Below are 25,660 nucleotides of genomic sequence, written 5' to 3'. Positions count from 1 at the left end.
TCGGCCTTCATTGCAGGGCACCCCCACGCATCCGGACAAGGCGCCAGCACTGATTCATTCCGTAGCCTACCGCAGTGAAAACACGGATTACGTTCTACACCGCCTAGTTCAAGAGGGCGTCATCGTCGGCTACGCCATGACCTGCTACGTTGGCTCCCACGTGACAACATCCACTATAAAAGGAGCACCTGCATCGACACTCGCAGCATTTGGCAGTAGCGTCGAGTGAGTCGCAAGCGTCCTAATCTACTTCGGCTTTCATTGCAGGGCACACCCACGCATCCGCACTAGGCGCCGGCACTGATTCATCCCGTAGCCTACCGCTGTGAAAACACGGATTACGTTCTACACCGCCTGGTTCAAGGGGGCGTTATTGTCGGCTACGCAGTGACCTGCTACATAGGCTCCCACGTGACAACATCCGCTACAAAAGGAGATTTTCATCGACTCTCGCAGTATTTGGCAGTAGCGCCGAGTGAGTGGCAAGCGTCCTATTCGACTTGAGCCTTTATTGCAGGGCACACCCACGCAGCCGCACTAGGCGCCGGCACTGATTCATTCCGTAGCCTACCGCTGTGAAAACACGGATTACGTTCTTCACCGCCTGGTTCAAGAGGGCTGTATTGTCGGTTACGCCGTGACCTGCTGCATAGGCTCCCACGTGACCTCATCCACTACAAAGGGAGACCTTCATCGACTCTCGCAGTATTTGGCAGTAGCGTCGAGTGAGTGGCAAGCGTCCTATTCGACTTCAGCCTTTATTGCAGGGCACACCCACGCAGCCGCACTAGGCGCCGGCACTGATTCATTCCGTAGCCTACCGCTATGAAAACACGGATTACGTTCTTCACCGCCTGGTTCAAGAGGGCTGTATTGTCGGTTACGCCGTGACCTGCTGCATAGGCTCCCACGTGACCTCATCCACTACAAAGGGAGACCTTCATCGACTCTCACAGTATTTGGCAGTAGCGTCGAGTGAGTGGCAAGCGTCCTAATCGACTTCAGCCTTTATTGCAGGGCACACCCACGCAGCCGCACTAGGCGCCTGCACTGATTCATTCCGTAGCCTACCGCTGTGAAAACACGGATTACGTTCTTCACCGCCTGGTTCAAGAGGGCTGTATTGTCGGTTACGCCGTGACCTGCTGCATAGGCTCCCAAGTGACCTCATCCACTACAAAGGGAGACCTTCATCGACTCTCGCAGTATTTGCCAGTAGCGTCGAGTGAGTGGCAAGCGTCCTATTCGACTTGAGCCTTTATTGCAGGGCACACCCACGCAGCCGCACTAGGCGCCGGCACTGATTCATCCCGTAGCCTACCGCTGTGAAAACACGGATTACGTTCTTCACCGCCTGGTTCAAGAGGGCTGTATTGTCGGTTACGCCGTGACCTGCTGCATAGGCTCCCACGTGACTTCATCCACTACAAAGGGAGACCTTCATCGACTCTCGCAGTATTTGGCAGTAGCGTCGAGTGAGTGGCAAGCGTCCTATTCGACTTCAGCCTTTATTGCAGGGCACACCCACGCAGCCGCACTAGGCGCCGGCACTGATTCATTCCGTAGCCTACCGCTATGAAAACACGGATTACGTTCTTCACCGCCTGGTTCAAGAGGGCTGTATTGTCGGTTACGCCGTGACCTGCTGCATCGGCTCCCACGTGACCTCATCCACTACAAAGGGAGACCTTCATCGACTCTCACAGTATTTGGCAGTAGCGTCGAGTGAGTGGCAAGCGTCCTAATCGACTTCAGCCTTTATTGCAGGGCACACCCACGCAGCCGCACTAGGCGCCTGCACTGATTCATTCCGTAGCCTACCGCTGTGAAAACACGGATTACGTTCTTCACCGCCTGGTTCAAGAGGGCTGTATTGTCGGTTACGCCGTGACCTGCTGCATAGGCTCCCAAGTGACCTCATCCACTACAAAGGGAGACCTTCATCGACTCTCGCAGTATTTGCCAGTAGCGTCGAGTGAGTGGCAAGCGTCCTATTCGACTTCAGCCTTTATTGCAGGGCACACCCACGCAGCCGCACTAGGCGCCGGCACTGATTCATTCCGTAGCCTACCGCTGTGAAAACACGGATTACGTTCTTCACCGCCTGGTTCAAGAGGGCTGTATTGTCGGTTACGCCGTGACCTGCTGCATAGGCTCCCAAGTGACCTCATCCACTACAAAGGGAGACCTTCATCGACTCTCGCAGTATTTGCCAGTAGCGTCGAGTGAGTGGCAAGCGTCCTATTCGACTTCAGCCTTTATTGCAGGGCACACCCACGCAGCCGCACTAGGCGCCGGCACAGATTCATTCCGTAGCCTACCGCTGTGAAAACACGGATTACGTTCTTCACCGCCTGGTTCAAGAGGGCTGTATTGTCGGTTACGCCGTGACCTGCTGCATAGGCTCCCACGTGACCTCATCCACTACAAAGGGAGACCTTCATCGACTCTCGCAGTATTTGGCAGTAGCGTCGAGTGAGTGGGAAGCGTCCTATTCGACTTCAGCCTTTATTGCAGGGCACACCCACGCAGCCGCACTAGGCGCCGGCACTGATTCATTCCGTAGCCTACCGCTGTGAAAACACGGATTACGTTCTACACCGCCTGGTTCAAGAAGGCTTTATTGTCGGCAGCGATGGCGTAGAGGTAGAACATCCGCCGCGCGTGCAAGTGGACCGGGGCTCAAATCCTGGTGCCGCGCAATTCTAGAACCACCGGGTTTAAAAAAAAAGAAAAAAAAATCCGCGTGTCGATGGAATTGCAGAACCAGGCCTGGAGTGCGGCCTTATCTCGGTGACCAGAACCGACAACGCACTCTCTCACCAGAACAGGATTTGGCCACCCAGGTGTAGTACTTGGCCACAACCTTCTATGATCAAACCAATTAACCCTCGGCCCTCAGTCCCCAGCGGCTGCAGAGCAACTGACCACGGCGGCGGTCAGACCTGTGACGCAGCGGAGGGTGCTAAGAATCTCTGGCTCCGGACAGGCCGCCATTGGAATCTGAACCTGGCAACGTTTAACGCTAGAACTTTAGCTAGTGAGGCCAGCCTAGCAGTGCTGTTCGAGGAACTAGCGGGAATTAAATTGGATGTGATAGGGCTTAGCGAAGTTAGGAGGACAGGTGAGGCGTATACAGTACTAAAGGACGGACACATACTGTGCTATCGCGGGTTAGAGGATGGACGAGATCTAGGTGTGGGTTTCCTCATTAATAAGGATATAGCTGGCAACGTAGAGGAGTTCTACAGTATTGACGAGAGGGTAGCAGCCATAGTAATTAGGCTGAATAGGAGGTACAAGCTGAAAGTGGTGCAGGCCTACGCACCCACATCCAGCCATGACGACCAGGCCGTTGAAAGCTTCTATGAGGACGTAGAATCAGCAATGAATAGAGTAAAATCGCAGTACACTGTACTGATGGGCGACTTCAATGCCAAGGTGGGCAAGAAGCAGGCTGACGACCACGCGGTAGGTGACTATGGGATAGGCTCTAGAAATAGCAGGGGAGAGTTATTAGTCGAATTCGCGGATAGAAATAATTTACGGATCATGAATACCTTCTTCCGCAAACGAGAAAACAGGAAGTGGACCTGGAAGAGCCCCAATGGTGAGATTAAAAATGAAATCGACCTCATACTATGCGCTAAACCTGGCATCATTAAGGATGTGGCCGTCCTCGGAAGGGTGCGTTGCAGCGACCATAGAATGGTAAGGTCTAGAATTAGCTTAGACTTGAAGAGGGAACGGAAGAAGCTAGCGAAGAAGAAGACCATTAACGAGTTAGCCTTAAGAGGGAAAGCACAGGAGTTTAGGATAGCGCTGCAAAACAGATACTCGGCTTTAACTGAGGAAGATGATCTTGATGTTCATTCAATGCACGATAACCTGACTTCAATAATTACGGAGTGCGCAGTAGAAGTAGGCGGTAGGACAGTTCGAAAAGATACCGGGAAGCTATCTCAGGTGACGAAAGATCTGATTAAGAAGCGCCAAAACATGAAGGCATCTAACACTACCGATAGAATAGAACTAACGGAGCTATCAAAGTTAATAAATAAGCGCAAGGTAGCCGACATAAGGAAGTTTAATATGGAGAGAATCGAGCATGCTATAAAGAACGGAGGTAGCCTAAAAACAGTGAAGAGGAAACTAGGCATACGTAAAAACCAGATGTATGCATTAAGAGACAAGCAGGGCAATGTCATTAGCAATAGGGATAAGATAGTTAACGTAGCCGAAGAGTTCTACACAGACCTGTACAGTAGCCAATGTAATCAGAGCGCTAATGAGAAAGACAGCAGTGCACAGCAATGCGTCATCCCGCCAGTAACGAAAGATGAAGTAAAGAAAGCCTTAGAAGCAATGAAAAGGGGAAAAGCAGCTGGGGAGGATCAGGTAACAGCAGATCTGTTGAAGGATGGAGGGGACATCGTGCTAGAAAAACTAGCCACCCTGTATACGCAATGCCTTATGACCTCGACTGTACCAGAAGCTTGGAAGAATGCAAACATTATCTTAATTCATAAGAAGGGAGACGCCAAGGACTTGAAAAATTACAGGCCGATCAGCTTACTATCCGTTGCCTACAAAGTATTTACTAAGGTAATCGCTAATAGAGTCAGGGCAACGTTAGACTTTATTCAACCAAATGATCAGGCAGGCTTTCGTAAAGGATATTCTACAATAGATCATATTCACACTATCAATCAGGTGATAGAGAAATGCGCAGAATATAACCAACCTCTATATATAGCTTTCATTGATTACGAGAAAGCATTCGACTCAGTGGAAACCTCAGCAGTCATACAGGCATTGCGTAATCAGGGGGTAGAAGAGCCTTATGTCAAAATACTGGAAGATATATATAGCAACTGCACAGCTACTATAGTGCTCCATAAAGTCAGCAATAAAATTCCAATAAGGAAGGGCGTCAGGCAAGGAGACACGATCTCGCCAATGCTGTTCACCGCATGTTTGCAGGAGGTATTTCGAGGCCTGAATTGGGAAGAGTTGGGAATAAGAATAAATGGAGAATACCTAAATAATCTGAGATTTGCTGATGACATTGCCTTGCTGAGTCACTCAGGAGGTGAACTGCAAATCATGATCAACGAGTTAGACAGGCAGAGCAGATCGATGGGTCTAAAAATTAACATGCAAAAAACCAAGGTAATGTTCAACAGCCTAGCAAGGGAACAACAGTTCACAATTGGCAGCGAGAGCCTAGAAATGGTGCCGGAATACGTATACTTAGGGCAGGTAGTGACAGCTGATCCGGATCATGAGAGGGAGATAACTAGAAGGATAAGAATGGGGTGGAGCGCATATGGCAAATTCTCGCAGATCATGAGTGGCAGTTTACCAATTTCCCTCAAGAGGAAAGTGTACAACAGCATAATCTTACCGGTACTCACCTACGGGGCAGAAACGTGGAGGCTAACGAAAAGAGTTCAGCTTAAGTTAAGGACAACGCAGCGAGCCATGGAAAGAAAAATGATAGGTGTAACGTTAAGAGATCGGAAGCGGGCAGAGTGGGTGAGGGAACAAACACGGGTTAATGATATCCTAGTCGAAATCAAGAGAAAGAAATGGGCTTGGGCAGGGCATGTAATGCGAAGGCAAGATAACCGCTGGTCTTTAAGGGTAACGGAGTGGGTTCCAAGAGAAAGTAAGCGTAGCAGGGGGCGGCAGAAGGTTAGATGGGCGGATGAGATTAAGAAGTTTGCAGGGAAAGGGTGGATGCAGCTGGCAAAGGATAGGGTTAATTGGAGAGACATGGGAGAGGCCTTTGCCCTGCAGTGGGTGTAGTAGGACTGATGATGATGATGACGCTGTGACCTGCTACATAGGCTCCCACGTGACCCCATCTACAACAAAAGGAGACATTCATCGACTCTCGCAGTATTTGGCTGTAGCGTCGAGTGAGTGGGAAGCGTCCTATTCGACTTCAGCCTTTATTGCAGGGCACACCCACGCAGCCGCACTAGGCGCCGGCACTGATTCATTCCGTAGCCTACCGCTGTGAAAACACGGATTACGTTCTACACCGCCTGGTTCAAGAGGGCTTTAATGTCGGCTACGCGTGACCTGCTACATAGGCTCGCATGTGACCTCATCCACTACAAAGGGAGACCGTCATCGACTCTCGCAGTATTTGGCAGTAGCGTCGAGTGAGTGGCAAGCGTCCTATTCGACTTCAGCCTTTATTGCAGGGCACACCCACGCAGCCGCACTAGGCGCCGGCACTGATTCATTCCGTAGCCTACCGCTGTGAAAACACGGATTACTTTCTACACCGCCTGGTTCAAGAGGGCGTTATTGTCGGCTACGCCGTGACCAGCTGCATAGGCTCCCACGTGACACCATCTACAACAAAAGACCTTCATCGACTCTCGCAACATTTGGCAGTAGCGACGAGTGAGTCGCTAGCGTCCTAATCTACTTCGGCCTTTATTGCAGGGCACACCCACGCAGCCACACTAGGCGCCGGCACTGATTCATTCCGTAGACTACCGCTCTGAAAACACGGATTACGTTCTACACCGCCTGGTTCAAGAGGGCTTTATTGTCGGCTACGCCGTGACCTGCTACATGTGGTTCCACGTGACCTCATCCGTTACAAAAGGAGACCTTCATCGACTCTCGCAGCATTTGGCAGTAGCGTCGAGTGAGTGGCAAGCGTCCTATTCGACTTCGGCCTTTATTGCAGGGCACACCCACGCAGCCGCACTAGGCGCCGGCACTGATTCATTCCGTAGCCTACCGCTGTGAAAACACGGATTACGTTCTACACCGCCTGGTTCAAGAGGGATTTATTGACGGCTACGCCGTGACCTGCTACATAGGGTTCCAGGTGACCTCATCCACTACAAAAGGAGACCTTCATCGACTCTCGCAGCATTTGGCAGTAGCGTCGAGTGAGTGGCAAGCGTCCTATTCGACTTCGGCCTTTATTGCAGGGCACACCCACGCAGCCGCACTAGGCGCCGGCACTGATTCATTCCGTAGCCTACCGCTGTGAAAACACGGATTACGTTCTACACCGCCTGGTTCAAGAGGGATTTATTGACGGCTACGCCGTGACCTGCTACATAGGGTTCCAGGTGACCTCATCCACTACAAAAGGAGACCTTCATCGACTCTCGCAGCATTTGGCAGTAGCGTCGAGTGAGTCGCAAGCGTCCTATTCGACTTCGGCCTTTATTGCAGGGCACACCCACGCAGCCGCACTAGGCGCCGGCACTGATTCATTCCGTAGCCTACCGCTGTGAAAACACGGATTACGTTCTACACCGCCTGGTTCAAGAGGGATTTATTGACGGCTACGCCGTGACCTGCTACATAGGGTTCCAGGTGACCTCATCCGTTACAAAAGGAGACCTTCATCGACTCTCGCAGCATTTGGCAGTAGCGTCGAGTGAGTGGCAAGCGTCCTATTCGACTTCGGCCTTTATTGCAGGGCACACCCACGCAGCCGCACTAGGCGCCGGCACTGATTCATTCCGTAGCCTACCGCTGTAAAAACACGGATTACGTTCTACACCGCCTGGTTCAAGAGGGATTTATTGACGGCTACGCCGTGACCTGCTACATAGGGTTCCAGGTGACCTCATCCACTACAAAAGGAGACCTTCATCGACTCTCGCAGCATTTGGCAGTAGCGTCGAGTGAGTCGCAAGCGTCCTATTCGACTTCGGCCTTTATTGCAGGGCACACCCACGCAGCCGCACTAGGCGCCGGCACTGATTCATTCCGTAGCCTACCGCTGTGAAAGCACGGATTACGTTCTACACCGCCTGGTTCAAGAGGACTTTATTGTCGGCTACGCCGTGACCTGCTACATAGGCTCCCACGTGAACTCATCCACTACAAAAGGAGACCTTCATCGACTCTCGCAGCATTTGGCAATAGCGTCGAGTGAGTGGCAAGCGTCCTATTCGACTTCGGCCTTTATTGCAGGGCACACCCACGCACACCTACGCCGGCACTGATTCATCCCGTAGCCTACCGCTGTGAAAACACGGATTACGTTCTACACCGCCTAGTTCAAGAGGGCGTCATCGTCGGCTACGCCATGACCTGCTACGTTGGCTCCCACGTGACAACATCCACTACAAAAGGAGCACCTGCATCGACACTCGCAGCATTTGGCAGTAGCGTCGAGTGAGTCGCAAGCGTCCTAATCTACTTCGGCTTTCATTGCAGGGCACACCCACGCACCCGCACTAGGCGCCGGCACTGATTCATCCCGTAGCCTACCGCTGTGAAAACACGGATTACGTTCTACACCGCCTGGTTCAAGGGGGCGTTATTGTCGGCTACGCAGTGACCTGCTACATAGGCTCCCACGTGACAACATCCGCTACAAAAGGAGATTTTCATCGACTCTCGCAGCATTTGCCAGTAGCGTCGAGATAGTGGCAAGCGTCCTATACGACTTCGGCCTTTATTGCAGGGCACACCCACGCAGCCGCACTAGGCGCCGGCAAAGCCTCGTCCCGTAGCCTACCGCTGTGAAAACACGGATTACGTTCTACACCGCCTGGTTCAAGAGGGCGTTATTGTCAGCTACGCCGTCACCTGCTACATAGGCTCCCACGTGACCCCATCTACAACAAAAGGAGACATTCATCGACTCTCGCAGCATTTGGCAGTAGCGTCGAGTGAGTGGCAAGCGTCCTATTAGACTTCGGCCTTTATTGCAGGGCACACCCACGCAGCCGCACTAGGCGCCGGCACTGATTCATTCCGTAGCCTACCGCTGTGAAAACACGGATTACGTTCTACACCGCCTGGTTCAAGAGGGATTTATTGATGGCTACGCCGTGACCTGCTACATAGGCTCCCACGTGAACTCATCCACTACAAAAGGAGACCTTCATCGACTCTCGCAGCATTTGGCAATAGCGTCGAGTGAGTGGCAAGCGTCCTATTCGACTTCGGCCTTTATTGCAGGGCACACCCACGCACACCTAAGCCGGCACTGATTCATTCCGTAGCCTACCGCTGTGAAAACACGGATTACGTTCTACACCGCCTGGTTCAAGAGGACTTTATTGTCGGCTACGCCGTGACCTGCTACATAGGCTCCCACGTGAACTCATCCACTACAAAAGGAGACCTTCATCGACTCTCGCAGCATTTGGCAATAGCGTCGAGTGAGTGGCAAGCGTCCTATTCGACTTCGGCCTTTATTGCAGGGCACACCCACGCACACCTACGCCGGCACTGATTCATCCCGTAGCCTACCGCTGTGAAAACACGGATTACTTTCTACACCGCCTGGTTCAAGAGGGCGTTATTGTCGGCTACGCCGTGACCAGCTGCATAGGCTCCCACGTGACACCATCTACAACAAAAGACCTTCATCGACTCTCGCAACATTTGGCAGTAGCGACGAGTGAGTCGCTAGCGTCCTAATCTACTTCGGCCTTTATTGCAGGGCACACCCACGCAGCCACACTAGGCGCCGGCACTGATTCATTCCGTAGACTACCGCTCTGAAAACACGGATTACGTTCTACACCGCCTGGTTCAAGAGGGCTTTATTGTCGGCTACGCCGTGACCTGCTACATATGGTTCCACGTGACCTCATCCGTTACAAAAGGAGACCTTCATCGACTCTCGCAGCATTTGGCAGTAGCGTCGAGTGAGTGGCAAGCGTCCTATTCGACTTCGGCCTTTACTGCAGGGCATACCCACGCAGCCGCACTAGGCGCCGGCACTGATTCATTCCGTAGCCTACCGCTGTGAAAGCACGGATTACGTTCTACACCGCCTGGTCCAAGAGGACTTTATTGTCGGCTACGCCGTGACCTGCTACATAGGCTCCCACGTGAACTCATCCACTACAAAAGGAGACCTTCATCGACTCTCGCAGCATTTGGCAATAGCGTCGAGTGAGTGGCAAGCGTCCTATTCGACTTCGGCCTTTATTGCAGGGCACACCCACGCACACCTACGCCGGCACTGATTCATCCCGTAGCCTACCGCTGTGAAAACACGGATTACGTTCTACACCGCCTGGCTCAAGAGGGCGTTATTGTCGGCTACGCCGTGACCAGCTGCATAGGCTCCCACGTGACACCATCTACAACAAAAGACCTTCATCGACTCTCGCAACATTTGGCAGTAGCGACGAGTGAGTCGCTAGCGTCCTAATCTACTTCGGCCTTCATTGCAGGGCACCCCCACGCATCCGGACAAGGCGCCAGCACTGATTCATTCCGTAGCCTACCGCAGTGAAAACACGGATTACGTTCTACACCGCCTAGTTCAAGAGGGCGTCATCGTCGGCTACGCCATGACCTGCTACGTTGGCTCCCACGTGACAACATCCACTATAAAAGGAGCACCTGCATCGACACTCGCAGCATTTGGCAGTAGCGTCGAGTGAGTCGCAAGCGTCCTAATCTACTTCGGCTTTCATTGCAGGGCACACCCACGCATCCGCACTAGGCGCCGGCACTGATTCATCCCGTAGCCTACCGCTGTGAAAACACGGATTACGTTCTACACCGCCTGGTTCAAGGGGGCGTTATTGTCGGCTACGCAGTGACCTGCTACATAGGCTCCCACGTGACAACATCCGCTACAAAAGGAGATTTTCATCGACTCTCGCAGTATTTGGCAGTAGCGCCGAGTGAGTGGCAAGCGTCCTATTCGACTTGAGCCTTTATTGCAGGGCACACCCACGCAGCCGCACTAGGCGCCGGCACTGATTCATTCCGTAGCCTACCGCTGTGAAAACACGGATTACGTTCTTCACCGCCTGGTTCAAGAGGGCTGTATTGTCGGTTACGCCGTGACCTGCTGCATAGGCTCCCACGTGACCTCATCCACTACAAAGGGAGACCTTCATCGACTCTCGCAGTATTTGGCAGTAGCGTCGAGTGAGTGGCAAGCGTCCTATTCGACTTCAGCCTTTATTGCAGGGCACACCCACGCAGCCGCACTAGGCGCCGGCACTGATTCATTCCGTAGCCTACCGCTATGAAAACACGGATTACGTTCTTCACCGCCTGGTTCAAGAGGGCTGTATTGTCGGTTACGCCGTGACCTGCTGCATAGGCTCCCACGTGACCTCATCCACTACAAAGGGAGACCTTCATCGACTCTCACAGTATTTGGCAGTAGCGTCGAGTGAGTGGCAAGCGTCCTAATCGACTTCAGCCTTTATTGCAGGGCACACCCACGCAGCCGCACTAGGCGCCTGCACTGATTCATTCCGTAGCCTACCGCTGTGAAAACACGGATTACGTTCTTCACCGCCTGGTTCAAGAGGGCTGTATTGTCGGTTACGCCGTGACCTGCTGCATAGGCTCCCAAGTGACCTCATCCACTACAAAGGGAGACCTTCATCGACTCTCGCAGTATTTGCCAGTAGCGTCGAGTGAGTGGCAAGCGTCCTATTCGACTTGAGCCTTTATTGCAGGGCACACCCACGCAGCCGCACTAGGCGCCGGCACTGATTCATCCCGTAGCCTACCGCTGTGAAAACACGGATTACGTTCTTCACCGCCTGGTTCAAGAGGGCTGTATTGTCGGTTACGCCGTGACCTGCTGCATAGGCTCCCACGTGACTTCATCCACTACAAAGGGAGACCTTCATCGACTCTCGCAGTATTTGGCAGTAGCGTCGAGTGAGTGGCAAGCGTCCTATTCGACTTCAGCCTTTATTGCAGGGCACACCCACGCAGCCGCACTAGGCGCCGGCACTGATTCATTCCGTAGCCTACCGCTATGAAAACACGGATTACGTTCTTCACCGCCTGGTTCAAGAGGGCTGTATTGTCGGTTACGCCGTGACCTGCTGCATCGGCTCCCACGTGACCTCATCCACTACAAAGGGAGACCTTCATCGACTCTCACAGTATTTGGCAGTAGCGTCGAGTGAGTGGCAAGCGTCCTAATCGACTTCAGCCTTTATTGCAGGGCACACCCACGCAGCCGCACTAGGCGCCTGCACTGATTCATTCCGTAGCCTACCGCTGTGAAAACACGGATTACGTTCTTCACCGCCTGGTTCAAGAGGGCTGTATTGTCGGTTACGCCGTGACCTGCTGCATAGGCTCCCAAGTGACCTCATCCACTACAAAGGGAGACCTTCATCGACTCTCGCAGTATTTGCCAGTAGCGTCGAGTGAGTGGCAAGCGTCCTATTCGACTTCAGCCTTTATTGCAGGGCACACCCACGCAGCCGCACTAGGCGCCGGCACTGATTCATTCCGTAGCCTACCGCTGTGAAAACACGGATTACGTTCTTCACCGCCTGGTTCAAGAGGGCTGTATTGTCGGTTACGCCGTGACCTGCTGCATAGGCTCCCAAGTGACCTCATCCACTACAAAGGGAGACCTTCATCGACTCTCGCAGTATTTGCCAGTAGCGTCGAGTGAGTGGCAAGCGTCCTATTCGACTTCAGCCTTTATTGCAGGGCACACCCACGCAGCCGCACTAGGCGCCGGCACAGATTCATTCCGTAGCCTACCGCTGTGAAAACACGGATTACGTTCTTCACCGCCTGGTTCAAGAGGGCTGTATTGTCGGTTACGCCGTGACCTGCTGCATAGGCTCCCACGTGACCTCATCCACTACAAAGGGAGACCTTCATCGACTCTCGCAGTATTTGGCAGTAGCGTCGAGTGAGTGGGAAGCGTCCTATTCGACTTCAGCCTTTATTGCAGGGCACACCCACGCAGCCGCACTAGGCGCCGGCACTGATTCATTCCGTAGCCTACCGCTGTGAAAACACGGATTACGTTCTACACCGCCTGGTTCAAGAAGGCTTTATTGTCGGCAGCGATGGCGTAGAGGTAGAACATCCGCCGCGCGTGCAAGTGGACCGGGGCTCAAATCCTGGTGCCGCGCAATTCTAGAACCACCGGGTTTAAAAAAAAAGAAAAAAAAATCCGCGAGTCGATGGAATTGCAGAACCAGGCCTGGAGTGCGGCCTTATCTCGGTGACCAGAACCGACAACGCACTCTCTCACCAGAACAGGATTTGGCCACCCAGGTGTAGTACTTGGCCACAACCTTCTATGATCAAACCAATTAACCCTCGGCCCTCAGTCCCCAGCGGCTGCAGAGCAACTGACCACGGCGGCGGTCAGACCTGTGACGCAGCGGAGGGTGCTAAGAATCTCTGGCTCCGGACAGGCCGCCATTGGAATCTGAACCTGGCAACGTTTAACGCTAGAACTTTAGCTAGTGAGGCCAGCCTAGCAGTGCTGTTCGAGGAACTAGCGGGAATTAAATTGGATGTGATAGGGCTTAGCGAAGTTAGGAGGACAGGTGAGGCGTATACAGTACTAAAGGACGGACACATACTGTGCTATCGCGGGTTAGAGGATGGACGAGATCTAGGTGTGGGTTTAATCATTAATAAGGATATAGCTGGCAACGTAGAGGAGTTCTACAGTATTGACGAGAGGGTAGCAGCCATAGTAATTAGGCTGAATAGGAGGTACAAGCTGAAAGTGGTGCAGGCCTACGCACCCACATCCAGCCATGACGACCAGGCCGTTGAAAGCTTCTATGAGGACGTAGAATCAGCAATGAATAGAGTAAAATCGCAGTACACTGTACTGATGGGCGACTTCAATGCCAAGGTGGGCAAGAAGCAGGCTGACGACCACGCGGTAGGTGACTATGGGATAGGCTCTAGAAATAGCAGGGGAGAGTTATTAGTCGAATTCGCGGATAGAAATAATTTACGGATCATGAATACCTTCTTCCGCAAACGAGAAAACAGGAAGTGGACCTGGAAGAGCCCCAATGGTGAGATTAAAAATGAAATCGACCTCATACTATGCGCTAAACCTGGCATCATTAAGGATGTGGCCGTCCTCGGAAGGGTGCGTTGCAGCGACCATAGAATGGTAAGGTCTAGAATTAGCTTAGACTTGAAGAGGGAACGGAAGAAGCTAGCGAAGAAGAAGACCATTAACGAGTTAGCCTTAAGAGGGAAAGCACAGGAGTTTAGGATAGCGCTGCAAAACAGATACTCGGCTTTAACTGAGGAAGATGATCTTGATGTTCATTCAATGCACGATAACCTGACTTCAATAATTACGGAGTGCGCAGTAGAAGTAGGCGGTAGGACAGTTCGAAAAGATACCGGGAAGCTATCTCAGGTGACGAAAGATCTGATTAAGAAGCGCCAAAACATGAAGGCATCTAACACTACCGATAGAATAGAACTAACGGAGCTATCAAAGTTAATAAATAAGCGCAAGGTAGCCGACATAAGGAAGTTTAATATGGAGAGAATCGAGCATGCTATAAAGAACGGAGGTAGCCTAAAAACAGTGAAGAGGAAACTAGGCATACGTAAAAACCAGATGTATGCATTAAGAGACAAGCAGGGCAATGTCATTAGCAATAGGGATAAGATAGTTAACGTAGCCGAAGAGTTCTACACAGACCTGTACAGTAGCCAATGTAATCAGAGCGCTAATGAGAAAGACAGCAGTGCACAGCAATGCGTCATCCCGCCAGTAACGAAAGATGAAGTAAAGAAAGCCTTAGAAGCAATGAAAAGGGGAAAAGCAGCTGGGGAGGATCAGGTAACAGCAGATCTGTTGAAGGATGGAGGGGACATCGTGCTAGAAAAACTAGCCACCCTGTATACGCAATGCCTTATGACTTCGACTGTACCAGAAGCTTGGAAGAATGCAAACATTATCTTAATTCATAAGAAGGGAGACGCCAAGGACTTGAAAAATTACAGGCCGATCAGCTTACTATCCGTTGCCTACAAAGTATTTACTAAGGTAATCGCTAATAGAGTCAGGGCAACGTTAGACTTTATTCAACCAAATGATCAGGCAGGCTTTCGTAAAGGATATTCTACAATAGATCATATTCACACTATCAATCAGGTGATAGAGAAATGCGCAGAATATAACCAACCTCTATATATAGCTTTCATTGATTACGAGAAAGCATTCGACTCAGTGGAAACCTCAGCAGTCATACAGGCATTGCGTAATCAGGGGGTAGAAGAGCCTTATGTCAAAATACTGGAAGATATATATAGCAACTGCACAGCTACTATAGTGCTCCATAAAGTCAGCAATAAAATTCCAATAAGGAAGGGCGTCAGGCAAGGAGACACGATCTCGCCAATGCTGTTCACCGCATGTTTGCAGGAGGTATTTCGAGGCCTGAATTGGGAAGAGTTGGGAATAAGAATAAATGGAGAATACCTAAATAATCTGAGATTTGCTGATGACATTGCCTTGCTGAGTCACTCAGGAGGTGAACTGCAAATCATGATCAACGAGTTAGACAGGCAGAGCAGATCGATGGGTCTAAAAATTAACATGCAGAAAACCAAGGTAATGTTCAACAGCCTAGCAAGGGAACAACAGTTCACAATTGGCAGCGAGAGCCTAGAAATGGTGCCGGAATACGTATACTTAGGGCAGGTAGTGACAGCTGATCCGGATCATGAGAGGGAGATAACTAGAAGGATAAGAATGGGGTGGAGCGCATATGGCAAATTCTCGCAGATCATGAGTGGCAGTTTACCAATTTCCCTCAAGAGGAAAGTGTACAACAGCATAATCTTACCGGTACTCACCTACGGGGCAGAAACGTGGAGGCTAACGAAAAGAGTTCAGCTTAAGTTAAGGACAACGCAGCGAGCCATGGAAAGAAAAATGATAGGTGTAACGTTAAGAGATCGGAAGCGGGCAGAGTGGGTGAGGGAACAAACACGGGTTAATGATATCCTAGTCGAAATCAAGAGAAAGAAATGGGCTTGGGCAGGGCATGTAATGCGAAGGCAAGATAACCGCTGGTCTTTAAGGGTAACGGAGTGGGTTCCAAGAGAAAGTAAGCGTAGCAGGGGGCGGCAGAAGGTTAGATGGGCGGATGAGATTAAGAAGTTTGCAGGGAAAGGGTGGATGCAGCTGGCAAAGGATAGGGTTAATTGGAGAGACATGGGAGAGGCCTTTGCCCTGCAGTGGGTGTAGTAGGACTGATGATGATGATGACGCTGTGACCTGCTACATAGGCTCCCACGTGACCCCATCTACAACAAAAGGAGACATTCATCGACTCTCGCAGTATTTGGCTGTAGCGTCGAGTGAGTGGGAAGCGTCCTATTCGACTTCAGCCTTTATTGCAGGGCACACCCACGCAGCCGCACTAGGCGCCGGCACTGATTCATTCCGTAGCCTACCGCTGTGAAAACACGGATTACGTTCTACACCGCCTGGTTCAAGAGGGCTTTAATGTCGGCTACGCGTGACCTGCTACATAGGCTCCCATGTGACCTCATCCACTACAAAGGGAGACCGTCATCGACTCTCGCAGTATTTGGCAGTAGCGTCGAGTGAGTGGCAAGCGTCCTATTCGACTTCAGCCTTTATTGCAGGGCACACCCACGCAGCCGCACTAGGCGCCGGCACTGATTCATTCCGTAGCCTACCGCTGTGAAAACACGGATTACTTTCTACACCGCCTGGTTCAAGAGGGCGTTATTGTCGGCTACGCCGTGACCAGCTGCATAGGCTCCCACGTGACACCATCTACAACAAAAGACCTTCATCGACTCTCGCAACATTTGGCAGTAGCGACGAGTGAGTCGCTAGCGTCCTAATCTACTTCGGCCTTTATTGCAGGGCACACCCACGCAGCCACACTAGGCGCCGGCACTGATTCATTCCGTAGACTACCGCTCTGAAAACACGGATTACGTTCTACACCGCCTGGATCAAGAGGGCTTTATTGTCGGCTACGCCGTGACCTGCTACATGTGGTTCCACGTGACCTCATCCGTTACAAAAGGAGACCTTCATCGACTCTCGCAGCATTTGGCAGTAGCGTCGAGTGAGTGGCAAGCGTCCTATTCGACTTCGGCCTTTATTGCAGGGCACACCCACGCAGCCGCACTAGGCGCCGGCACTGATTCATTCCGTAGCCTACCGCTGTGAAAACACGGATTACGTTCTACACCGCCTGGTTCAAGAGGGATTTATTGACGGCTACGCCGTGACCTGCTACATAGGGTTCCAGGTGACCTCATCCACTACAAAAGGAGACCTTCATCGACTCTCGCAGCATTTGGCAGTAGCGTCGAGTGAGTGGCAAGCGTCCTATTCGACTTCGGCCTTTATTGCAGGGCACACCCACGCAGCCGCACTAGGCGCCGGCACTGATTCATTCCGTAGCCTACCGCTGTGAAAACACGGATTACGTTCTACACCGCCTGGTTCAAGAGGGATTTATTGACGGCTACGCCGTGACCTGCTACATAGGGTTCCAGGTGACCTCATCCACTACAAAAGGAGACCTTCATCGACTCTCGCAGCATTTGGCAGTAGCGTCGAGTGAGTCGCAAGCGTCCTATTCGACTTCGGCCTTTATTGCAGGGCACACCCACGCAGCCGCACTAGGCGCCGGCACTGATTCATTCCGTAGCCTACCGCTGTGAAAACACGGATTACGTTCTACACCGCCTGGTTCAAGAGGGATTTATTGACGGCTACGCCGTGACCTGCTACATAGGGTTCCAGGTGACCTCATCCGTTACAAAAGGAGACCTTCATCGACTCTCGCAGCATTTGGCAGTAGCGTCGAGTGAGTGGCAAGCGTCCTATTCGACTTCGGCCTTTATTGCAGGGCACACCCACGCAGCCGCACTAGGCGCCGGCACTGATTCATTCCGTAGCCTACCGCTGTAAAAACACGGATTACGTTCTACACCGCCTGGTTCAAGAGGGATTTATTGACGGCTACGCCGTGACCTGCTACATAGGGTTCCAGGTGACCTCATCCACTACAAAAGGAGACCTTCATCGACTCTCGCAGCATTTGGCAGTAGCGTCGAGTGAGTCGCAAGCGTCCTATTCGACTTCGGCCTTTATTGCAGGGCACACCCACGCAGCCGCACTAGGCGCCGGCACTGATTCATTCCGTAGCCTACCGCTGTGAAAGCACGGATTACGTTCTACACCGCCTGGTTCAAGAGGACTTTATTGTCGGCTACGCCGTGACCTGCTACATAGGCTCCCACGTGAACTCATCCACTACAAAAGGAGACCTTCATCGACTCTCGCAGCATTTGGCAATAGCGTCGAGTGAGTGGCAAGCGTCCTATTCGACTTCGGCCTTTATTGCAGGGCACACCCACGCACACCTACGCCGGCACTGATTCATCCCGTAGCCTACCGCTGTGAAAACACGGATTACGTTCTACACCGCCTAGTTCAAGAGGGCGTCATCGTCGGCTACGCCATGACCTGCTACGTTGGCTCCCACGTGACAACATCCACTACAAAAGGAGCACCTGCATCGACACTCGCAGCATTTGGCAGTAGCGTCGAGTGAGTCGCAAGCGTCCTAATCTACTTCGGCTTTCATTGCAGGGCACACCCACGCATCCGCACTAGGCGCCGGCACTGATTCATCCCGTAGCCTACCGCTGTGAAAACACGGATTACGTTCTACACCGCCTGGTTCAAGGGGGCGTTATTGTCGGCTACGCAGTGACCTGCTACATAGGCTCCCACGTGACAACATCCGCTACAAAAGGAGATTTTCATCGACTCTCGCAGCATTTGCCAGTAGCGTCGAGATAGTGGCAAGCGTCCTATACGACTTCGGCCTTTATTGCAGGGCACACCCACGCAGCCGCACTAGGCGCCGGCAAAGCCTCGTCCCGTAGCCTACCGCTGTGAAAACACGGATTACGTTCTACACCGCCTGGTTCAAGAGGGCGTTATTGTCAGCTACGCCGTCACCTGCTACATAGGCTCCCACGTGACCCCATCTACAACAAAAGGAGACATTCATCGACTCTCGCAGCATTTGGCAGTAGCGTCGAGTGAGTGGCAAGCGTCCTATTAGACTTCGGCCTTTATTGCAGGGCACACCCACGCAGCCGCACTAGGCGCCGGCACTGATTCATTCCGTAGCCTACCGCTGTGAAAACACGGATTACGTTCTACACCGCCTGGTTCAAGAGGGATTTATTGATGGCTACGCCGTGACCTGCTACATAGGCTCCCACGTGAACTCATCCACTACAAAAGGAGACCTTCATCGACTCTCGCAGCATTTGGCAATAGCGTCGAGTGAGTGGCAAGCGTCCTATTCGACTTCGGCCTTTATTGCAGGGCACACCCACGCACACCTAAGCCGGCACTGATTCATTCCGTAGCCTACCGCTGTGAAAACACGGATTACGTTCTACACCGCCTGGTTCAAGAGGGCGTTATTGTCGGCTACGCCGTGACCAGCTGCATAGGCTCCCACGTGACACCATCTACAACAAAAGACCTTCATCGACTCTCGCAACATTTGGCAGTAGCGACGAGAGAGTCGCTAGCGTCCTAATCTACCTCGGCCTTCATTGCAGGGCACACCCACGCATCCGGACAAGGCGCCGGCACTGATTCATTCCGTAGCCTACCGCAGTGAAAACACGGATTACGTTCTACACCGCCTAGTTCAAGAGGGCGTCATCGTCGGCTACGCCATGACCTGCTACGTTGGCTCCCACGTGACAACATCCACTACAAAAGGAGCACCTGCATCGACACTCGCAGCATTTGGCAGTAACGTCGAGTGAGTCGCAAGCGTCCTAATCTACTTCGGCTTTCATTGCAGGGCACACCCACGCATCCGCACTAGGCGCCGGTACTGATTCATTCCGTAGCCTACCGCTGTGAAAACACGGATTACGTTCTACACCGCCTGGTTCAAGGGGGCGTTATTGTCGGCTACGCAGTGACATGCTACATAGGCTCCCACGTGACAACATCCGCTACAAAAGGAGATTTTCATCGACTCTCGCAGCATTTGCCAGTAGCGTCGAGTTAGTGGCAAGCGTCCTATTCGACTTCGGCATTTATTGCTGGGCACACCCACGCAGCCGCACTAGGCGCCGGCACTGATTCATCCCGTAGCCTACTGCTGTGAAAACACGGATTACGTTCTACACCGCCTGGTTCAAGAGGGCGTTATTGTCGGCTACGCCGTGACCAGCTGCATAGGCTCCCACGTGACACCATCTACAACAAAAGACCTTCATCGACTCTCGCAACATTTGGCAGTAGCGACGAGTGAGTCGCTAGCATCCTAATCTACTTCGGCCTTTATTGCCGGGCACACCCACGCAGCCGCACTAGGCGCCGGCACTGATTCATTCCGTAGACTACCGCTCTGAAAACACGGATTACGTTCTACACCGCCTGGTTCAAGAGGGCTTTATTGTCGGCTACGCCGTGACCTGCTACATAGGGTTCCACGTGACCTCATCCACCACAAAAGGGGACCTTCATCGACTCTCGCAACATTTGGCAGTAGCGACGAGTGAGTCGCTAGCGTCCTAATCTACTTCGGCCTTTATTGCAGGGCACACCCACGCAGCCGCACTAGGCGCCGGCACTGATTCATTCCGTAGACTACCGCTCTGAAAACACGGATTACGTTTTACACCGCCTGGTTCAAGAGGGCTTTATTGTCGGCTACGCCGTGACCTGCTACATAGGCTCCCACGTGATCTCATCCACTACAAAAGGAGACCTTCATCGACTCTCGCAGCATTTGGCAGTAGCGTCGAGTGAGTCGCAAGCGTCCTATTAGACTTCGGCCTTTATTGCAGGGCACACCCACGCAGCCGCACTAGGCGCCGGCACTGATTCATTCCGTAGCCTACCGCTGTGAAAACACGGATTACGTTCTACACCGCCTGGTTCAAGAGGACTTTATTGTCGGCTACGCCGTGACCTGCTACATAGGCTCCCACGTGAACTTATCCACTACAAAAGGAGACCTTCATCGACTCTCGCAGCATTTGGCAATAGCGTCGAGTGAGTGGCAAGCGTCCTATTCGACTTCGGCCTTTATTGCAGGGCACACCCACGCACATCTACGCCGGCACTGATTCATCCCGTAGCCTACCGCTGTGAAAACACGGATTACGTTCTACACCGCCTGGTTCAAGAGGGCGTTATTGTCGGCTACACCGTGACCAGCTGCATAGGCTCCCACGTGACACCATCTACAACAAAAGACCTTCATCGACTCTCGCAACATTTGGCAGTAGCGACGAGTGAGTCGCTAGCGTCCTAATCTACTTCGGCCTTCATTGCAGGGCACACCCACGCATCCGGACAAGGCGCCGGCACTGATTCATTCCGTAGCCTACCGCAGTGAAAACACGGATTACGTTCTACACCGCCTAGTTCAAGAGGGCGTCATCGTCGGCTACGCCATGACCTGCTACGTTGGCTCCCACGTGACAACATCCACTACAAAAGGAGCACCTGCATCGACACTCGCAGCATTTGGCAGTAACGTCGAGTGAGTCGCAAGCGTCCTAATCTACTTCGGCTTTCATTGCAGGGCACACCCACGCATCCGCACTAGGCGCCGGTACTGATTCATTCCGTAGCCTACCGCTGTGAAAACACGGATTACGTTCTACACCGCCTGGTTCAAGGGGGCGTTATTGTCGGCTACGCAGTGACATGCTACATAGGCTCCCACGTGACAACATCCGCTACAAAAGGAGATTTTCATCGACTCTCGCAGCATTTGCCAGTAGCGTCGAGTTAGTGGCAAGCGTCCTATTCGACTTCGGCATTTATTGCTGGGCACACCCACGCAGCCGCACTAGGCGCCGGCACTGATTCATCCCGTAGCCTACTGCTGTGAAAACACGGATTACGTTCTACACCGCCTGGTTCAAGAGGGCGTTATTGTCGGCTACGCCGTGACCAGCTGCATAGGCTCCCACGTGACACCATCTACAACAAAAGACCTTCATCGACTCTCGCAACATTTGGCAGTAGCGACGAGTGAGTCGCTAGCGTCCTAATCTACTTCGGCCTTTATTGCAGGGCACACCCACGCAGCCGCACTAGGCGCCGGCACTGATTCATTCCGTAGACTACCGCTCTGAAAACACGGATTACGTTCTACACCTCCTGGTTCAAGAGGGCTTTATTGTCGGCTACGCCGTGACCTGCTACATAGGGTTCCACGTGACCTCATCCACCACAAAAGGGGACCTTCATCGACTCTCGCAGCATTTGGCAGTAGCCTCGAGTGAGTCGCAAGCGTCCTATTCAACTTCGGCGTTTATTGCAGGGCACACCCACGCAGCCGCACTAGGCGCCGGTACTGATTCATTCCGTAGCCTACCGCTGTGAAAACACGGATTACGTTCTACACCGCCTGGTTAAAGAGGGCTTTATTGTCGGCTACGCCGTGACCTGCAACATAGGGTTCGACGTGACTTCATCCGTTACAAAAGGAGACCTTCATCGACTCTCGCAGCATTTGGCAGTAGCGTCGAGTGAGTCGCAAGCGTCCTATTCGACTTCGGCCTTTATTGCAGGGCACACCCACGCAGCCGCACTAGGCGCCGGCACTGATTCATTCCGTAGCCTACCGCTGTGAATGCATGGATTACGTTCTACACCGCCTGGTTCAAGAGGACTTTATTGTCGGCTACGCCGTGACCTGCTACATAGGCTCCCACGTGAACTCATCCACTAAAAAAGGAGATCTTCATCGACTCTCGCAGCATTTGGCAATAGCGTCGAGTGAGTGGCAAGCGTCCTATTCGACTTCGGCCTTTATTGCAGGGCACACCCACGCACACCTACGCCGGCACTGATTCATCCCGTAGCCTACCGCTGTGAAAACACGGATTACGTTCTACACCGCCTGGCTCAAGAGGGCGTTATTGTCGGCTAAGCCGTGACCAGCTGCATAGGCTCCCACGTGACACCATCTACAACAAAAGACCTTCATCGACTCTCGCAACATTTGGCAGTAGCGACGAGTGAGTCGCTAGCGTCCTAATCAACTTCGGCCTTCATTGCAGGGCACCCCCACGCATCCGGACAAGGCGCCGGCACTGATTCATTCCGTAGCCTACCGCTGTGAAAACACGGATTACGTTCTACACCGCCTAGTTCAAGAGGGCGTCATCGTCGGCTACGCCATGACCTGCTACGTTGGCTCCCACGTGACAACATCCACTACAAAAGGAGCACCTGCATCGACACTCGCAGCATTTGGCAGTAGCGTCGAGTGAGTCGCAAGCGTCCTAATCTACTTCGGCTTTCATTGCAGGGCACACCCACGCATCCGCACTAGGCGCCGGCACTGATTCATCCCGTAGCCTACCGCTGTGAAAACACGGATTACGTTCTACACCGCCTGGTTCAAGGGGGCGTTATTGTCGGCTACGCAGTGACCTGCTACATAGGCTCCCACGTGACAACATCCGCTACAAAAGGAGATTTTCATCGACTCTCGCAGCATTTGCCAGTAGCGTCGAGATAGTGGCAAGCGTCCTATTCGACTTCGGCTTTTATTGCAGGGCACACCCACGCATCCGCACTAGGCGCCGGCACTGATTCATCCCGTAGCCTACCGCTGTGAAAACACGGATTACGTTCTACACCGCCTGGTTCAAGAGGGCGTTATTGTCAGCTACGCCGTCACCTGCTACATAGGCTCCCACGTGACCCCATCTACAACAAAAGGAGACATTCATCGACTCTCGCAGCATTTGGCAGTAGCGTCGAGTGAGTGGCAAGCGTCCTATTAGACTTCGGCCTTTATTGCAGGGCACACCCACGCAGCCGCACTAGGCGCCGGCACTGATTCATTCCGTAGCCTACCGCTGTGAAAACACGGATTACATCCTACACCGCCTGGTTCAAGAGGGCTTTATTGTCGGCTACGCAGTGACATGCTACATAGGCTCCGACGTGACCCCATCTACAACAAAAGGAGACATTCATCGACTCTCGCAGCATTTGGCAGTAGCGTCGAGTGAGTGGCAAGCGTCCTATTCGACTTCCGCGTTTATTGCAGGGCACACCCACGCAGCCGCACTAGGCGCCGGCACTGATTCATTCCGTAGCCTCCCGCTGTGAAAACACGGATTACGTTCTACACCGCCTGGTTCAAGAGGGCTTTAATGTCGGCTACGCCGTGACCTGCTACATAGGCTCCCACGTGACCTCATCCACTACAAAACGAGGCGTTCATCGACTCTCGCAGCATTTGGAAGTAGCTTCGAGTGAGTGGCAAGCGTCGTATTCGACTGCGGCCTTTATTGCAGGGCACACCCACGCAGCCGCACTAGGAGCCGGCACTGATTCATTCCGTGGCCTACCGCTCTGAAAACACTGATTACGTTCTACACCGCCTGGTTCAAGAGGGCTTTATTGTCGGCTACGCCGTGACCTGCTACATAGGGTTCCACGTGACCTCATCCACCACAAAAGGGGACCTTCATCGACTCTCGCAGCATTTGGCAGTAGCGTCGAGTGAGTCGCAAGCGTCCTATTCAACTTCGGCCTTTATTACAGGGCACACCCACGCAGACGCACTAGGTGCCGGCACTGATTCATTCCGTAGCCTCCCGCTGTGAAAACACGGATTACGTTCTACACCGCCTGGTTCAAGAGGGCTTTAATGTCGGCTACGCCGTGACCTGCTACATAGGCTCCCACGTGACCTCATCCACTACAAAACGAGGCGTTCATCGACTCTCGCAGCATTTGGAAGTAGCTTCGAGTGAGTGGCAAGCGTCGTATTCGACTGCGGCCTTTATTGCAGGGCACACCCACGCAGCCGCACTAGGCGCCGGTACTGATTCATTCCGTAGCCTACGCTGTGAAAACACGGATTACGTTCTACACCGCCTGGTTCAAGAGGGCTTTATTGTCGGCTACGCCGTGACCTGCTACATAGGGTTTCACGTGATCTCATCTACTACAAAAGGAGACCTTCATCGACTCTCGCAGCATTTGGCAGTAGCGTCGAGTGAGTGGCAAGCGTCCTATTCGACTTCGGCCTTTATTGCAGGGCACACCCACGCAGACGCACTAGGCGCCGGCACTGATTCATTCCGTAGCCTACCGCTGTGAAAACACGGATTACGTTCTACACCGCCTGGTTCAAGAGGGCTTTATTGTCGGCTACGCCGTGACCTGCTACATAGGGTTCGATGTAACCTCATCCACTACTAAAAAGGAGACCTTCATCGACTCTCGCAGGATTTGACAGTAGCGTCGAGTGAGTGGCAAGCGTCCTATTCGACTTCGGCCTTTATTGCAGGGCACACCCACGCAGCCATACTAGGCGCCGGCACTGATTCATTCCGTAGCCTACCGCTCTGAAAACACGGATTACGTTCTACACCGCCAGGTTCAAGAGGGCTTTATTGTCGGCTACGCCGTGACCTGCTACATAGGGTTCCACGTGACCTCATCCACCACAAGAGGGGGACCTTCATCGACTCTCGCAGCATTTGGCAGTAGCGTCGAGTGAGTCGCAAGCGTCCTAATCTACTTCGGCTTTCATTGCAGGGCACACCCACGCATCCGCACTAGGCGCCGGCACTGATTCATCCCGTAGCCTACCGCTGTGAAAACACGGATTACGTTCTACACCGCCTGGTTCAAGGGGGCGTTATTGTCGGCTACGCCGTGACCTGCTATATAGGCTCCCACGTGACAACATCCGCTACAAAAGGAGATTTTCATCGACTCTCGCAGCATTTGCCAGTAGCGTCGAGATAGTGGCAAGCGTCCTATTCGACTTCGGCCTTTATTGCAGGGCACACCCACGCATCCGCACTAGGCGCCGGCACTGATTCATCCCGTAGCCTACCG

This window comes from Amblyomma americanum, chromosome 8 (genome assembly GCF_052857255.1).
Source record: "Amblyomma americanum isolate KBUSLIRL-KWMA chromosome 8, ASM5285725v1, whole genome shotgun sequence".
In the NCBI taxonomy this organism is placed as follows: domain Eukaryota; kingdom Metazoa; phylum Arthropoda; class Arachnida; order Ixodida; family Ixodidae; genus Amblyomma; species Amblyomma americanum.
This window is presented reverse-complemented; position numbering follows the sequence as displayed.